A 14,489-nucleotide genomic window follows, 5' to 3' on the forward strand; every position below is an offset into this window, starting at 1 on the left:
GGGAACAAGTAAAAGTGAAATATAAGAATATCCTACAGAATGGTAATATTTATCACTTATATTGCTTTTCGTCTCTTGGAAAGAGAGCCTGAAATAATCTGTTTGTTTGTTTATAACAGCAACCAAGAAAAGGGCAGAGCAAAAAAAGACAGGTGGTGGTCCTGCACCCCCTCGTCAACAAGTTGGTTAAGTAAATAATATCCTCACGGGAAAATCGATATCTCTCAATGAGCACACTGTCGCGCTGAGCTAAAGGATCCTGTCTGTCCCGCAATATATGCTGAATTCTGAGGACTCTCCTTATCAATCTTGCACCTTCCGCAATGGGTTGCTCGCGTAAACGGACAGGACATGGCTGCGACAGGCTTCCCAAATCCACCTTGGCTTTTATAGCCGTGGTCTCTCATCTTGATTACACGAAGTAATTTACAATTACTACTCTGAAATATGAATTACATCTGTAATAATCACATACATGTAATAGAATGTTAATAGTACATTTCCCTTTTTTAGGAAATGACCTGTATGTATCTGTGTGACATCAATAAAAGGATCAAGTGCTGCATTAACTTTAGTTACATTGATGTTATTTATTTATCGCTGTTGCTTTCGTATAAATGAAGCGGACATACCTGCGTGGCCGCGATCTAATCCTGTTTACATAAAGTAAACCTGCTCCCGAGCAGGTTTACGCTTACGGCTCTGTTGCTATGACAGCAAGTCCCGGATGAGCTTTGGGGAACCGACTGATCCAGGATCACGCGAAATCGTCAACAATCTAATCCGGCTAACCTACTTAGCGAGGTACGAAGAACGGGCCCCTGGTCCCCCGCCCTGGGTGGGTTGTTTTTTGTTTTTGTTTTGTTTCTCGGGTTTGGGCTGTCGGGAGCCAGCCCTTGAGGGGGGGGGGGGGGGTACTGTCATGGTCCTGGGCCATGTTGGCCCAGTGTTCTTAGTTTTCTTGTATGTTTGTATTTTGTTCCTTATTTAGGCCATGTTTTCTGAGTTGCCCTGTTGTGTTGTTCCCTAAGTGTTTTCCCTTCATGGCTTTTACCCCCTGTGTGCCCCTCTGTGTATCTGTGAGCCCTCGTCTCCCTTTGTGGTTGTTTCATGTTTCCCCAGCCCGTTATGTCTGTGTTTTCCCCGTGCTCTCTCTCCTCCTGTCTGAACCTCTGTGCACTTCCTGTTTACTTTGTGACTCTCACGCCTGTACATGTCATGTTCAGTTCACCCCGCCCTGTCTCGTTATGATTATCAGTGTCACCTGTGTTCCCCGTGTGTTCCCACTTTCCTCGTTAACCCTCTGTGTATTTCTGTCTGCGTCTCCCTCTGTTCGGCGTGACGTCGTCCCTCATGCTGTGTGTGGATCTCCCTGTGTCTTGCTGTAAGTTCTTAGTTTGTGGCTTCCCAGTTTAGTTTAGTTTGTATGTTTGTTCTACCGGCAAATAAAGCTGTGTTTTGAGTTCATTCCCTCGAGTCTGTGAGTCCTGCATTTTGGGTCCAACTCCCGCCTGCCGCACAGCGATTCATGACATGTTTGGCTTAAATAAAAATTAGATCAGTGTGGAAGTGCCACAAATTGGGGATTCATACTAAAGGAATTAACACATTCTCCTTACAAGCAAAAGCACCCCATGTTAGCACTACCCCTCTGTGGTGACCCTTTGTGAATGAGCAAGCAGCCAAAAGTAGCTTAGAGTCACAGATTGCATTTTCTCTAATGACCACTTGACACGGACTCTCCAGTGCCTTGCTGCTACAGAAGGTTTTATTCTCTATAGCTAAGTTCGCCTGTTTATGTATGCAGGTTTATTTTATCAATTGATTTTTGAAACCTCCTGTTTACATTTTGTTAAGGCTGTACAATTTTTTTTTTAATACACTTATCTGAACAATAGCTTGGCTTAGCCCATCAAATACACCTATGTACTGGAGTCAGATCCTAGAGCTTATTAAATTGTTTGTATTTCTGATACTGATTTTTTTTTGTTTGTTTTAGTTTTTTGATGGGCAAGCCAAAACACACTTTAGAATTTAATATGCTGTTATGATGTGGCTATACTATGATTCTCAGGGCCCTGTTGAGATTGTGGACACCGGGCTGAAATCGTGACATTTTGTTTTTGACACAGCCATTGTAAGTGCTGAGTCTATCTGTCACCCTTTCACCATCTCATGTTTTGTGTAAACCACCTGGCCAGGGTTTTGGCTGTGCATACGCCATCCTCTGCGAGAATAACAATAGCCTAGGGGCTAGAATCCGGTGTCTATTGTCCTGATGTTGTGGACGGCAGCTCAGCCGGCATTTATCATTTTCTATGCAGCGAGCGGCCGAGCAGATATTAGCTTGGCCTTATCAGCAGGCACCACAAAGGGCTGAGGGTGAAGTGGAGCGGATGCTGAGAGGGGAAACAAAGCTCCTCGGGGAGGCGGCTAATGATTGTCCCCGTTGACAGAGCCTGACACTGGGCCTGGGGCGCAGCCACAACAGCCTCTCTGCGGAGGAACCGCCAGGAACAGTTACTGTGTAATTTCAATGTTAGCAGCAAAATCTCATCAAGAAAATCCCGGGTACATAAAATCTGTGACATCAGAATGGTTAATTATAATTCAGAGTTGAAGCAGCTGGTTGTTTGGAAAACAAGACTAATAACTACAAGGTCACTGGATCAGATTGAATGGGGGAGCTATGAGATGCAGACATGAATTATTTCTACTGCTTCATATTGAATGGACTGAAGTGAGTTTGAATATGTGCAGTTTTTCTCTGAGGTTGCAATCAAATACCTGAAAACATCCTTCCTATTTGTTTGGGAGTTTTATCCGTTTTCCTTGAACTCAATGAAGTCAAGGAAATATGAGCAGGAGAATTCATAAGGACTTTGGAAAACAGAACCAAACATCACTTTCAGAAGGCTCCTTAATAATACAGTATCAGACGTTGCTGCTATGGGTCTACTATAGTGAAACTACACTGGCCTGAAAATGACCAACCAAAAGTTCATCCTAGATTATTTGCACCGTCTGTTATTACTGTGATGTTTTATGCTGGCTGAACCAACATGCACAACCTGTTGAAAAATATCCCTTTATTACCAAAGGATGGAACTGGTGACCAAACACTAATAACACCTAATGTACCAAATAAGGGCATAAGCAATGCAAACTGACTGACTGACCAACCCACACATCTAATCCCTCAAACTAGAAAACAACATTATAACAGGATTAAATAGAGTAAATAAATTACTAAATAAAATAGAGGTGCATTCAGAGTTCAACTGTGGGTTTAGCAAACTGTTTAAAACATATCAGCAGGTTATTGTTTGGTATGGTCATGCAAGCAATAATTTAGACTATCCAGTCACGCTTTTGTGGACATCACAGTGAATTGTGTGATCACTATTTCCTTTCCTTATTTAAAGGATGATACATCATTTCTTAAAGTGCATTTCTTTAACATTTGGAGAATTTGACCAGCTCTTATTTTCCTTCCTTTCCTGGGTCCTGTCACTGTGTTAGGAACCTTCCAAAGCTAAATTAACTATCCTGTCACCACCATCCAGTCCTGCTTTTGTTTCCTGCGTTTCACCCCATCAACACCAGATATCTCCAGTCTTCCCAATCACCTGTTTGCACACAACCACCTGATAGGTTGCCAGTCCTCCCAGTCAGCTTATCTGCGGCCCCCCTCCCCACTTGGCTTCCTCTGTGCATATTCTGCAAATACATCCTTCCCAACTGGCTGGGTTTTCTGTAAGTGTTGTGCCATTATGTTCCACCGTGTTTATGTCTATATCCAAGTTTTGGGCATGTTTTGAATATATGAACTCATTTTTGGTTGCTTCTCGTATTTTTCCCTGCCATGGAGGTTATATGATTAGCTTGGTTTGACTGTTTGCAAGATTGACTGATCCAAGAAAGCTGGGTCAGTCATCAAAGCAAAGAAAGCTGCTCAGTCCCTAATAAACCGTCTCCTTCCTCAAGAAGCTGTTTTAAAGGGGATTAAACCCACAGGGTCGGCCTTCTATAGAGGTCTGGAGATGAATCAGAAAGGGATTAAAATCAGACAGCAGGTAACAATGACACAATAATTATATTCATTTATGACTATCTTGAATGATGAAGAAAATAATCAAAGCTAACCCTGTCAATGGTAACATTATGAAGCTGGCACTGTACCTTGTCCCTTCATCCCAGCCTGTACCTGGGGCCAACACACTATCTCCCCTGACTGATCTATTATAAATAATTGTGGCAGCATGATTATTCTGAGCATTACAGATTTTATTACATGATTCTGGGTTGTTTTTTTTTTCAGCGTTAAAAAAATTGCCAAAAAATATCATATTACACCTCCCTTAAAAAATGTTGCTGGTCTGTCTCGCTAACATAAAATCATAGATGACTTTAAACTTCTTGAACCTGAATAATCAAAAACCACAGTTGATGCTATTCAGACTTGCCGAGGCTCACTCCTCCTTTAATGGTGATGTTGTTGTTGTATTCCTTTTACTGTTTTGGTGCTTGCTGTTTTCAAATGTGCTTATAAATAGCTCAAACTTCATAATTTTACATTATACAAATGGTGCCTGTTGATTTTTATACAATATGTACCAACCTTACCAAATATATGCTTAAAGACATTCATAGTGGTTCTTCTCATATGAATGTTGTTGGTCTTATAGATAAACTGACTGTTGTTCTGCTAACTTTTAAAAGTGATAAACTTCCTGTCACCAAGTGTCATCAACTGTTTTGGTGTCTGGCAGGTCTTTATATGCACCAGTCTGTTTCTCCAGCTGAACTCTGTATGATATGATATTTTTGGCCTAAACCTCCACAAATGCAGCTCCTCGTTTCTGTCTTGTCGGTCCTGACCTTTTGATCTTTGTCTTCAACGAAGACCATTAGAGTCTATAACCTTTAAAACCCTCTCATTATTTTGTATTTCTCTTCCATGTTTTTCCGTCTCCGCATGTCACAGCGGCGTTTTTTTTTACCACAAAAATGTACAAAAAGTGTAAATTTGGCTGAATTCAGGAGACTTTAGCTCCTAAGTAAGAGGCACTTTGTTGAAGGCTGGATTAACCTACACGGTTTGTTGCCGGATTTAAAGTGCTATGTTTTTCTTTTTCTTCTGCACCTGCAGTGACAGCTGTAAGAACTTCAAGCACATTTTCATCTACTTTTTTTCATTGTCCACATAAATCAGAAAGCAGAAAACATTGCAAAGAAGTTTTTTAGACTTTGCAACGCTGGGAAACAAAACCTCGATACAGGTTTTTATCCTGGATACAGACACAGATAAAATGACATGGACTTTGTGTCAAGTAAAGGCGTGTGACTTAAACAGACAAAATTGGGGAAACAAAATTATCAGTTACCTTCATCAGAACTGTGTACCGTAATGAGGACACTGTAAGTGCCATATATCTTTTTTTTGTGAAGGACTGCTGTTTTAATAATATCATCATAATATCATCTTCTTGTTATCTTCTTCACACACACACACACACACACACACACACACACACACACACACACACACACACACACACACACACACCCTCTCACATCATCCATAAGTGACTGAGACAGGACTCTCTTCTAGAAACTCTAAACCCACCGGCACAATGTACATTTCAAATGCCTTTAATTTTAAATATGTTCATATTGTCTATTTTGTAAAATAGTCAGATAGTCTATTCTTATTTTATTCACTTAATGTACAGAATTCACCTGCTTGCTGCATACATGCTACTACTGCACGTTCACCTAATGTATATATTATATATAATGTTCTTCCTCTCGTGTCAGGTTACATTTCACTGTGTGTTATACTTGTATAACTATGCATGTGACGAATAAAGAACCTTGAACCTTGTTTAGTATAATAGTTGTAGCAGTCAGTAAGCATTTCTTTTTGTGCTAAATCTGGCTGAAATCCCAGCTATTCTCTAGTAATGAAATATCCCCAGTGAAAAAAAAAAATTCAAATTGGTGATACTGTATTTATTTTGGGTTTTTTTAGCCAAACATGTTTATGCAGTAATTTGAAATAAAATGCTCATTATGCAAAACTGTCTGTATCACATGAAAATGAGTCTCAACCTTATTAGACATTTATAAGCTACAGTTAGATGTGATTAAAAAAAATACAAGTCTGTGTTTCTGTGTGTATATTTCAAACTCCTGTCTATGTTTAACACTACCACACGTCTCATGTCGATTCCCTTTTGTTTTCTCTCTCTATTCATTGTTATATGCAACATAATCAGGGCATCCGTGTAAGGTCTTTAGTAGTAGTGCACAGATAATGTGCAATATATTTAATGTGTATTACACACAGAAATTCTGAAGCATTTAAACAGTTCTAATTTTATTGAAATAAAATCTCATAAATACCAGTTTCTGGTTTTATAAACTGTTTATCTAACTCAGTTTGCTCTGAGGCTGAAGTCTACATCAGCCTCAGAGCAAACTGACTCTGGGAAAGAGGTACGGTACACTCTAGATGCCAGTCCGCCACAGGACTAATACAGGGAGGCAACTGCTCTCGCTCAAATCCACACCTACGTCTCGCATATTTTTGGGCTGTGTGACGAAACCAGAGGAGAAAACCCACGCTGGCTGGAAGGATTATATTTTCATACTGAGAAAAAATTATTAATAATAATTACTTATTGATTTCTGACAGAAGGATAGCAGCGTGAGTGAGAGGAATGGTTTACAAGATGGTAGTGAGACCTGCTATGAAGACTGGCACTAATTAAAAGACAGGAGGGTGAGCTGGAGGTGGCAGAGTTGGAGATGTTAAAGCCTTCACAAAAGACAAGATTAGAATTGAATACATGAGAGGGAAGCTCAGGTTAAGCATTTTGGAGACAAAGTTAGAGAGGCAAGGCTGAGATAGTTTGGACATGTGCAGAGAAGGGATTGTGGACATACTGACCATGTCACAGTCCTGGGTCTTAGTGTTTTGCATTTTAGTTCATTTTGATGTTTATAGTATGTTAAGCTCATTAGATCTCCTATGTTCATTTGCTTATTAGTTCCCCCTCGTGTTTTCAACCCATGTTAAAGTCTCCCCTGCTCTTCATGTGTTTCATGTCTGTGTCTTACGTTGTCAAGTTCTGGTTGTCATGTCTGCGTCTCATTATGTTTCCTATTTTATTTGGAAGAGATCCTGTGCTTTTATATTATGGTTTATGTTTTGAGTCCTTTGATGTACTGTTTCTTGTTTCCCTAGATGGTTATCTTAGGTTTAGCTCTTTGGCTTTGTTATATGGCTTCCCTGTGTTCCATGTTATGTCTACTGTGATGTTTTGTACCACGTTTCAGGTTCCTATGTTCTGTCTCCCCAGTTGCTGTTAAGTTTGCGTGTTTTAGAATTCAGTCAGTGTGTTTCCTGTTTTACTTTGAAGGTCCATGCCTCATGTGAGTGTTTCTAGCGTTGCTTGTCTCATCAGTCCTGATTTCTCCCAGCTGTGCCCTCCTTCTGTGTCTCATTCCCTCGTTATCCCTCTGTGTATTTAAGCCCTGTGTTTCTCTTTGTCAGTGTCGTAGTCTCCCTCATAGCTGTGTGATTTTTTTTCCCTGTGGCTCCTCGTGCTTTAGTCTCCCCAGTTTAAGTTTAGTACTGTTTTTTGTGTTTCACTTTATGCCAGCATTAAAGCTGTGTTTTTGAGTTTACGTTTCGTCTCCGTGAGTTTGCGTTTGGGTCCTTCTCCTGCCTGCCACACAGCCGAAACATGACAGACCAAAGGTTGAAGATGGAGCTGTTTCTTCTTTTGTTGGTTATTTCCTTTGTAACATTTATATCTTTCAGAGGTCTCTGTATATCTGAGTATGTTATCCATCTCAGTAGTGTGTGTGTGCGTGTGCGTGTGCGCCCGCCCCCAAAAGATTATATTTTAAGTTCCTGCTCTGCAAATATTTTGATCTTTTCACATTCTTGTGACTGGTTTTTAGTTTACATTTTGCAATCTGCCTGCCTCACAGTCAATTTGTGATAATTTGGCCTTTATTGCTGTTTATTGCTAAGCTTTTCAAAAAGACTGTAGACAAACCACATAAAGAATGTTCCTTTTTTGTGTCTGCTTGAAAAAGGTCAGGTCTTCTTGCACTTCTCTTGCCTACAGTGTGCAACAATGTTCTGTTTTGGCGTCTTTATTTTTTCTGTTATACCTGCTCTCTTTACAGCACATTTGTAAAAGAATTTACACTTTAAAGCTCTCAGATCCTTCTAAGTTAAGGATCTTGCGGAGATGTTTTGACCATTAAAAGGTAGATATCTGTCAGCTTTTTTCAACAGTGCGATAAACAGGTCCCTCTTGTGCCCTCTGATGAGATATGTCCCTAATATAATTGAAATCTTGCTAAATTATTTATCTGGGGCCTTAAGGTGATTTGGCTTTGACTTTGGATGCTCATGTGAAATCTCTGATACATTGTTCCAAGATTATTTGTCATGCCTTCATTCCTCCATTATTCACTTGTCTAAACAAAACCTCCTCGGATCATCTGCAGTTTGATCTGCTGCGATGCTTCTCACACGTCACACCGTTGCTGATTCTGTTGCAGTGCCACCCCATTAACTTCAGACTCCACTTTCAGAAGATTGTGGTTTTGACTTGTACAGCTTTGCATGGTCAAGCACCAACATATATCACAGAACTTTTACATCCAAGCATCGCCAGTGGGTTCCCTGAGGTCATGTGATCAAGGGCTACTGGCTGTGCATGATACAAGGCTGAAAATGAAAGGTGACAGAGCTTTTGCAGCAGTGGCTCCCAGACTCTCCCCTACTGAGATTGAGAACTGTGGACTCAGTGGTGTCTTTTAAAAAGCAGCTAAAAACTCACTAAACCTGCTTTTGGTTAAGTCAGCTTACAGTTTTGTAAACTGGTAATGAAGAAAGTGGCTATGCCTTAAACAAAAACAAAAATGTGTTTTACATTTCAGCAGCCACCCTTTGTTATGGACCATTTACTGTATGACTAAAGTGGCATGTGCTTAAGAGGTTTCTTCTCAAGCTACAGTCCACTATTATTATTGTGATGTTTCTGAGCAGCATGCTGGGTGAATGTATAAAGCATGTTTTGTTGATAAATGTCATCACTCCCACTGTTACAGTACCTCCCCACCTGCAGCGAAGACAATTAGAATTCAGACTTAACATCTTATCTAATGACTACAATCCTCTCTGTAGGTGGCTGTGAGGAAAACATAACATAACACATAAGTGTGGGGTTCCTGACATGACAAGCAGTTGAAGCTTTTGAACCAGGCACCCGTAGGAGGCTGCACAGTGTGTCACTTGTTTGCTGTTGATGTGTGGAAATCTGTCTGATCTCTACATGTTGTTTCACACACATCTTCTTCCCTGGCAGTTGCAATGGGGTGTGTGACCGCTGTCAAACACTCCGAGGAGGTGTTGGCGTCTATGCATCCGCAGAGATATCGTCTCCTCTGAGCAATCAGTAATCGATTTTAGATCCTAAAACCCATCGGGGATTTGTGTTGAGTGAAACCTAAAACCTCGTGTAGAGGAAAGGCTTCAAAAATGAGCCTGCAGGCAGCATGATAGATATCTAATACATTCATTATGCATTTCTGAGAACAGATATCTTCCCTGTTGATCTGAAGGAACAGAGGAGTCAGAATGTGTTATCTGAGGGCATGAAAACAGCGGCAGAAAAAAAATCAAAAATGTTACCATCCTTTGAAACGTATATAAGATATTTCTTAGAGCTGAATAAAAGATTCCTTCTTATACCAGGATATTGCTAATAAAAGAATCCATTATCAAGGTTTAACCTTGGCCAGACAGAGAAGATCTCATCAGATTGATTTCTAAAGCTGCCATTTTACTGTCCACACATAAAAACAGGACTTTGTGCTTTGATACAATGTGTTTTGATTTTGGTTTTTTGTTGTAATTCTCCTTTTGAAAATTGTGTTTGTTTTCTGCCTTTTGATGTTTGTCTGAACTGGGTCTTTAGATTTTAGATTTGATCAGATCCAAAAACCATACCAAAGCATGGGCTCTTTAAGCACACACACGCAAGTCAAATATTTTACACGTCCCTTTGAGTATCTGAGTGTGCTGAGACTAATGGATCGTGTTGCCGCTGCAGAGCACTGCAGAGATCTGTCTGCAAACTATTAGAGAGATCATTCCCTCTCTTCTTCACAGAGACTCAAAGAAGAAAAAACAGTGATAATGGGAAGACCAAAATTTGTTTAATTATGGGGGGGGGGGGTTTCAAGTAGAACTAGACCCAGAAACATTAAAATAAAAAATACAATGTTGAGGCACGACTGCGGGGTTTTCAGGTCACATTTGAATAATTAATCCAGTTCTCAAACGTTTTCTGGCACGCCCCATTTCAGAAGCCAAAAAAAACTTCACTCCTTGCACAAAATTTTCCCATGATTAACACTGAAAAAGGATTCAAGTCAAACTTTAGTAAATTAACAGTAAATTAAAACATAATCTCTTTTCCCCAATCCGCATACAGTCCGCCCCACAGTTTGATTAATGGATGAATAAATTACTCATCTTAGAGTAACTTTTCTGTTGATTTTGTGCAGATCTGCAAATACACTGAACTGCATTGGTGGTTCAGATTTGAATTCAGATTTTGTGGATGTGTAATCTGGTATGTGTGGTGTGATCCTGATCAAGGTTCTTGTTCAGGTGTTCCATAAATGTAAATATATATACATAAAAAAGAAACTGTGACCTCTGTGTGTTAACGCATCGTGTAGATACTGTATACTTTTAGTTTTCCAAAATAAACTCTAGGCCAGTCAAAGTTAAGATAAACATAAACTGATACGACTGTGATGATGTGAAAGCAATTTTAGTTTTTCCACTTTCTTTTATTCGGTGTGGTCGTTCTTTGTAGATTGGTAGATGTACATTTTATTGTTTTGTATTTGCTCATTTTTTATTTTTTTATTTGCATTCTTTTATTTTGAAAGCTGTTCAGTCACCTGTTAGGACCCAACAGGAGTTGGATTCGTGACAAAAGCGGACCAGCAAATCAAATTATATCACGGGAACTAGAAACAAATGAATTTAATTACATTTTGGGGGCCATGGCAGGGAGGTCAGGATGGGCTTGGTTTTTCATACACTTAAATGCTGTGAGAGTTGTGGGAGGAGACGGCCAAAAAGAGCATCCCAGTAATGGTGAGGCTAGTTTGACATTTTATCCTTTCTCCTCCGGTGTCTGGGAAATCATCCTGGTTTACCATCCTTCTTTCTTGCTGCAATCAAAAGTTCTTCTCTGTTTTCTTTCAATATTTAAAAGTTCTGAGGATCATTAAAAAGTTAAAATCATAGAAGCTTGTAGTATGTCATAGAGGAATATTATGAAGATCACAGTCACATCAGTGACAAAACAAAACTTGTGTGATTGCACAACACCGCCCAAATAAACTGTTCAGCCACAACATTAAAACCACTGAAAGGTGTAAGAAACAAGAAAGATTTGATACCATCTAATGTTCTGCATGAGTTTCTGCAATGATGTGGAGCACTACATGTCAGGGTAGCATCTACACTGATGCCACTGCTGCAGGTCAAGTGTATCTAACGTCAAAGTCATCCCTGATAGCAATCATTCAAAGAACTTAACAAAATGGCCAAAGGCCCTGATCCAAATTTTAAACCTACCACATGTGAATCCTGCTGAGCATTCAGGACGCGCCTGAACAACCTCAGTTAAGGAAGCACCCCCACAGGACCCAAAGCCAACATCCACTTCCTGGTGCCAGACATCACAGACCACCCTCAGCGGTACCTCGTGCACGCCCTGATGGATCAGAGATGTTTTGGCAGCACAGGAGGCAGCCACAGAGTGTCAGACACCTGCAGGTACCGCCGACACTTATCAACATTCCAGATGTTACAAGCATAAACGTATTTTTCTGTCCACGTGAACCAGCATGTTAAATATGGCACAGCCACTGCATCCCAAAGAGATTGCATCTGTAATGTAAAACTTTGGACTGAATTTCTTATCTAGAGTGACACGTCCAATATTGTTTGTTTGTTTTGCAAACAAAGTGTAAAATAAAACCAATAATAAACCCCTTGATCCACGCAAATACAGCCAGTCACGGTGTTGATGTAATCGGGGAGTGAACAGTAACAAATGCAATATAAAAAGTATCATAAACACTTCAGCAAAAGGAGCAATAACACTGTATCAAACATTACCCTGATTCTGAAAGCAGCTGTGATGAGCATTGGCTTTTAGAGGTGAAACCAAAGGAGATCCAGATTTTCTTTCACGTGCAGGGCTGGATTACAGAGGTTTACTTTTGACCCATTAGTTCATAGCAGAGAGGCAGTTGAGCCAACCAGAGGGGGGCACTGGGACACTCAAGTGACATTCTGGTGTGACAAGAGGAGGGCTGCGGTTTGATATCAATTCACTGATTTTGCTTACAGTGAATCAGATCGGCTGACTGAATCTGAATCCTTTCATTAAAACAACAAACCTTGTTTAACCCGACCTGGTTTAGTGACCTGATTTTGTAAAATTGACTGGTGTTATGGAAACATCTATTTAAAAAAAAAAAAATACATCTTTCTTTGAAATACAGTGGATTGATTTACGATTTGACATCCAAGTGTGTATACCTTCATAGATTAGGATTTTTATGTAAAAGCACATTATATATAGACTAGTCATGTTCCACATGCTTGTGGACACAATTTTGCCTCTATACACCACTGCAGTGGAACTACATAATTCCAGCTATGATTTTTATTTAAAATCTTCAGACGATGAAATTTGTTTGTACAAAAATATAATACTAGAATGAAAATACGGTAATAACTGACTGAAATCTAGAAGCTCATGGAAATTAACGAATGCTGTATTGTATCCTCAGGCCTTTACTCAAGCCATTTTCAGCTGCTGCATGTTTGCGCCTTAAGTTTTGTCTTCACTAACTAAAAAGCCTGGTCTGTTGCGTTAACATCAGTTGCCTTTGAACTTCTGCCTTTGGAATTCTGAGAATTCCAGTGAAAATGTCAACCTGGAATAAACAGAAGGTCTCTTATCTGTTTAATATTATCATGGACTAACAAGGGAACGGACCTCACATAAAACTTTTTATGACTCAATTTTCAAATTACTATTATTAATCTCTGAAACTGGAGGACTATGTATAAAACTGGCTAAAAATCCTAAATAGCTACTGCAATACTTTTGTTCAACTTAAATTAAAGCTAAAAATCTGGACTTCAACTGCTTATTGATTCTTTGATTTAAAATCTGTGGTGCTGCACATGGGCAAAACTGCAAAAAAGGTCTTTGTCCAAATGTAAGTGTAGATTCCATCATCTTTAAGGGGATTTTAATTTCAGTTTTTCATATATTGTTTACGTTTTTGCACTCGTACCATTGCAAAGAAGTCCACAAAAAAAGCCAAAAAGGTAAACGTGCTTGTGTGCAGCACAATGAGAAGAAAGACAAAGAGGATCACAATATTTCTTCATTTAAACCAAATCTGATCCACCTGAGGATTTCAGTGTTGCTCTCTGTCTTCAAGGTGAGACAATTATTCTTGTACTTTGTCATCATTATGGGAATATTTTTCCCTCCTCTGCTGCACGTCGCTGCCCTTCTGTTTGACATTTCTATTAGAAGTTACCGTGCAGGCTGACTCAGAGCTACTTCAATCTAAATATTACATCAGATAGACTCTGAGAACACACCTCAGATAATCATATATACAGCGTGTCACTCAGATTTGACAGCTACATCTCATTAACAAGGCTTTTTGGACCAATAGGTTTGCATGTGCTAGAGTTGAAATCGAAATGGTCCGATAATAATATGGATTCGCTTGTTTAAAACCATTCTTACTTTTCTACTTGTTTAGCACATTTGTTCAGGGTTAGAAATGTTCCTCTGGTACATTATTTATTTATTTATTCAGCTTCTTAATTTTCTTGATTGATCCATAAGAGACAAAAAGTCTTGTTTTTTCCCCATCAACATGGGAGAGTCAGTAAACTTCATTCTGAATAAAGGAAATAAATAACTTTGAACTTTTTGAACCTACTCTTTCAGATATGATACAACAGAAATGAAGCACACCAATGCTGTGTCGATCCAGAGGCCACATATATATCTGGTCGATGCATCTGTGAGATTCATATTTTTTGATTTCTCCAGTGCCTTTACTACAATCCTTCAATGGTCTTGTGTTTTTGGAGTATCTCTCCTGCTGACCACAATATGTGCATCTGCAGAAAAGTGTCTCTAACACAGTCCTGAGTGTACCATATACCTTGTCTACGGCAGGCTTCAGACATCAGCACAACAGTGACACTTTGTTCCTGAAACTTTTTGACGACACAGCAGTTGAGCACGAAGAGAAAAGAGGAACAGTTTTGGACCTCTTCATCATAATGTCACAAAAACCATTGTAGAGTACACTAGGGGTGGGAGAGGGAG

The sequence above is a fragment of the Rhamphochromis sp. 'chilingali' genome (assembly GCF_963969265.1).
Source record: "Rhamphochromis sp. 'chilingali' genome assembly, chromosome: 16".
NCBI classification, from domain to species: Eukaryota; Metazoa; Chordata; class Actinopteri; order Cichliformes; family Cichlidae; genus Rhamphochromis; species Rhamphochromis sp. 'chilingali'.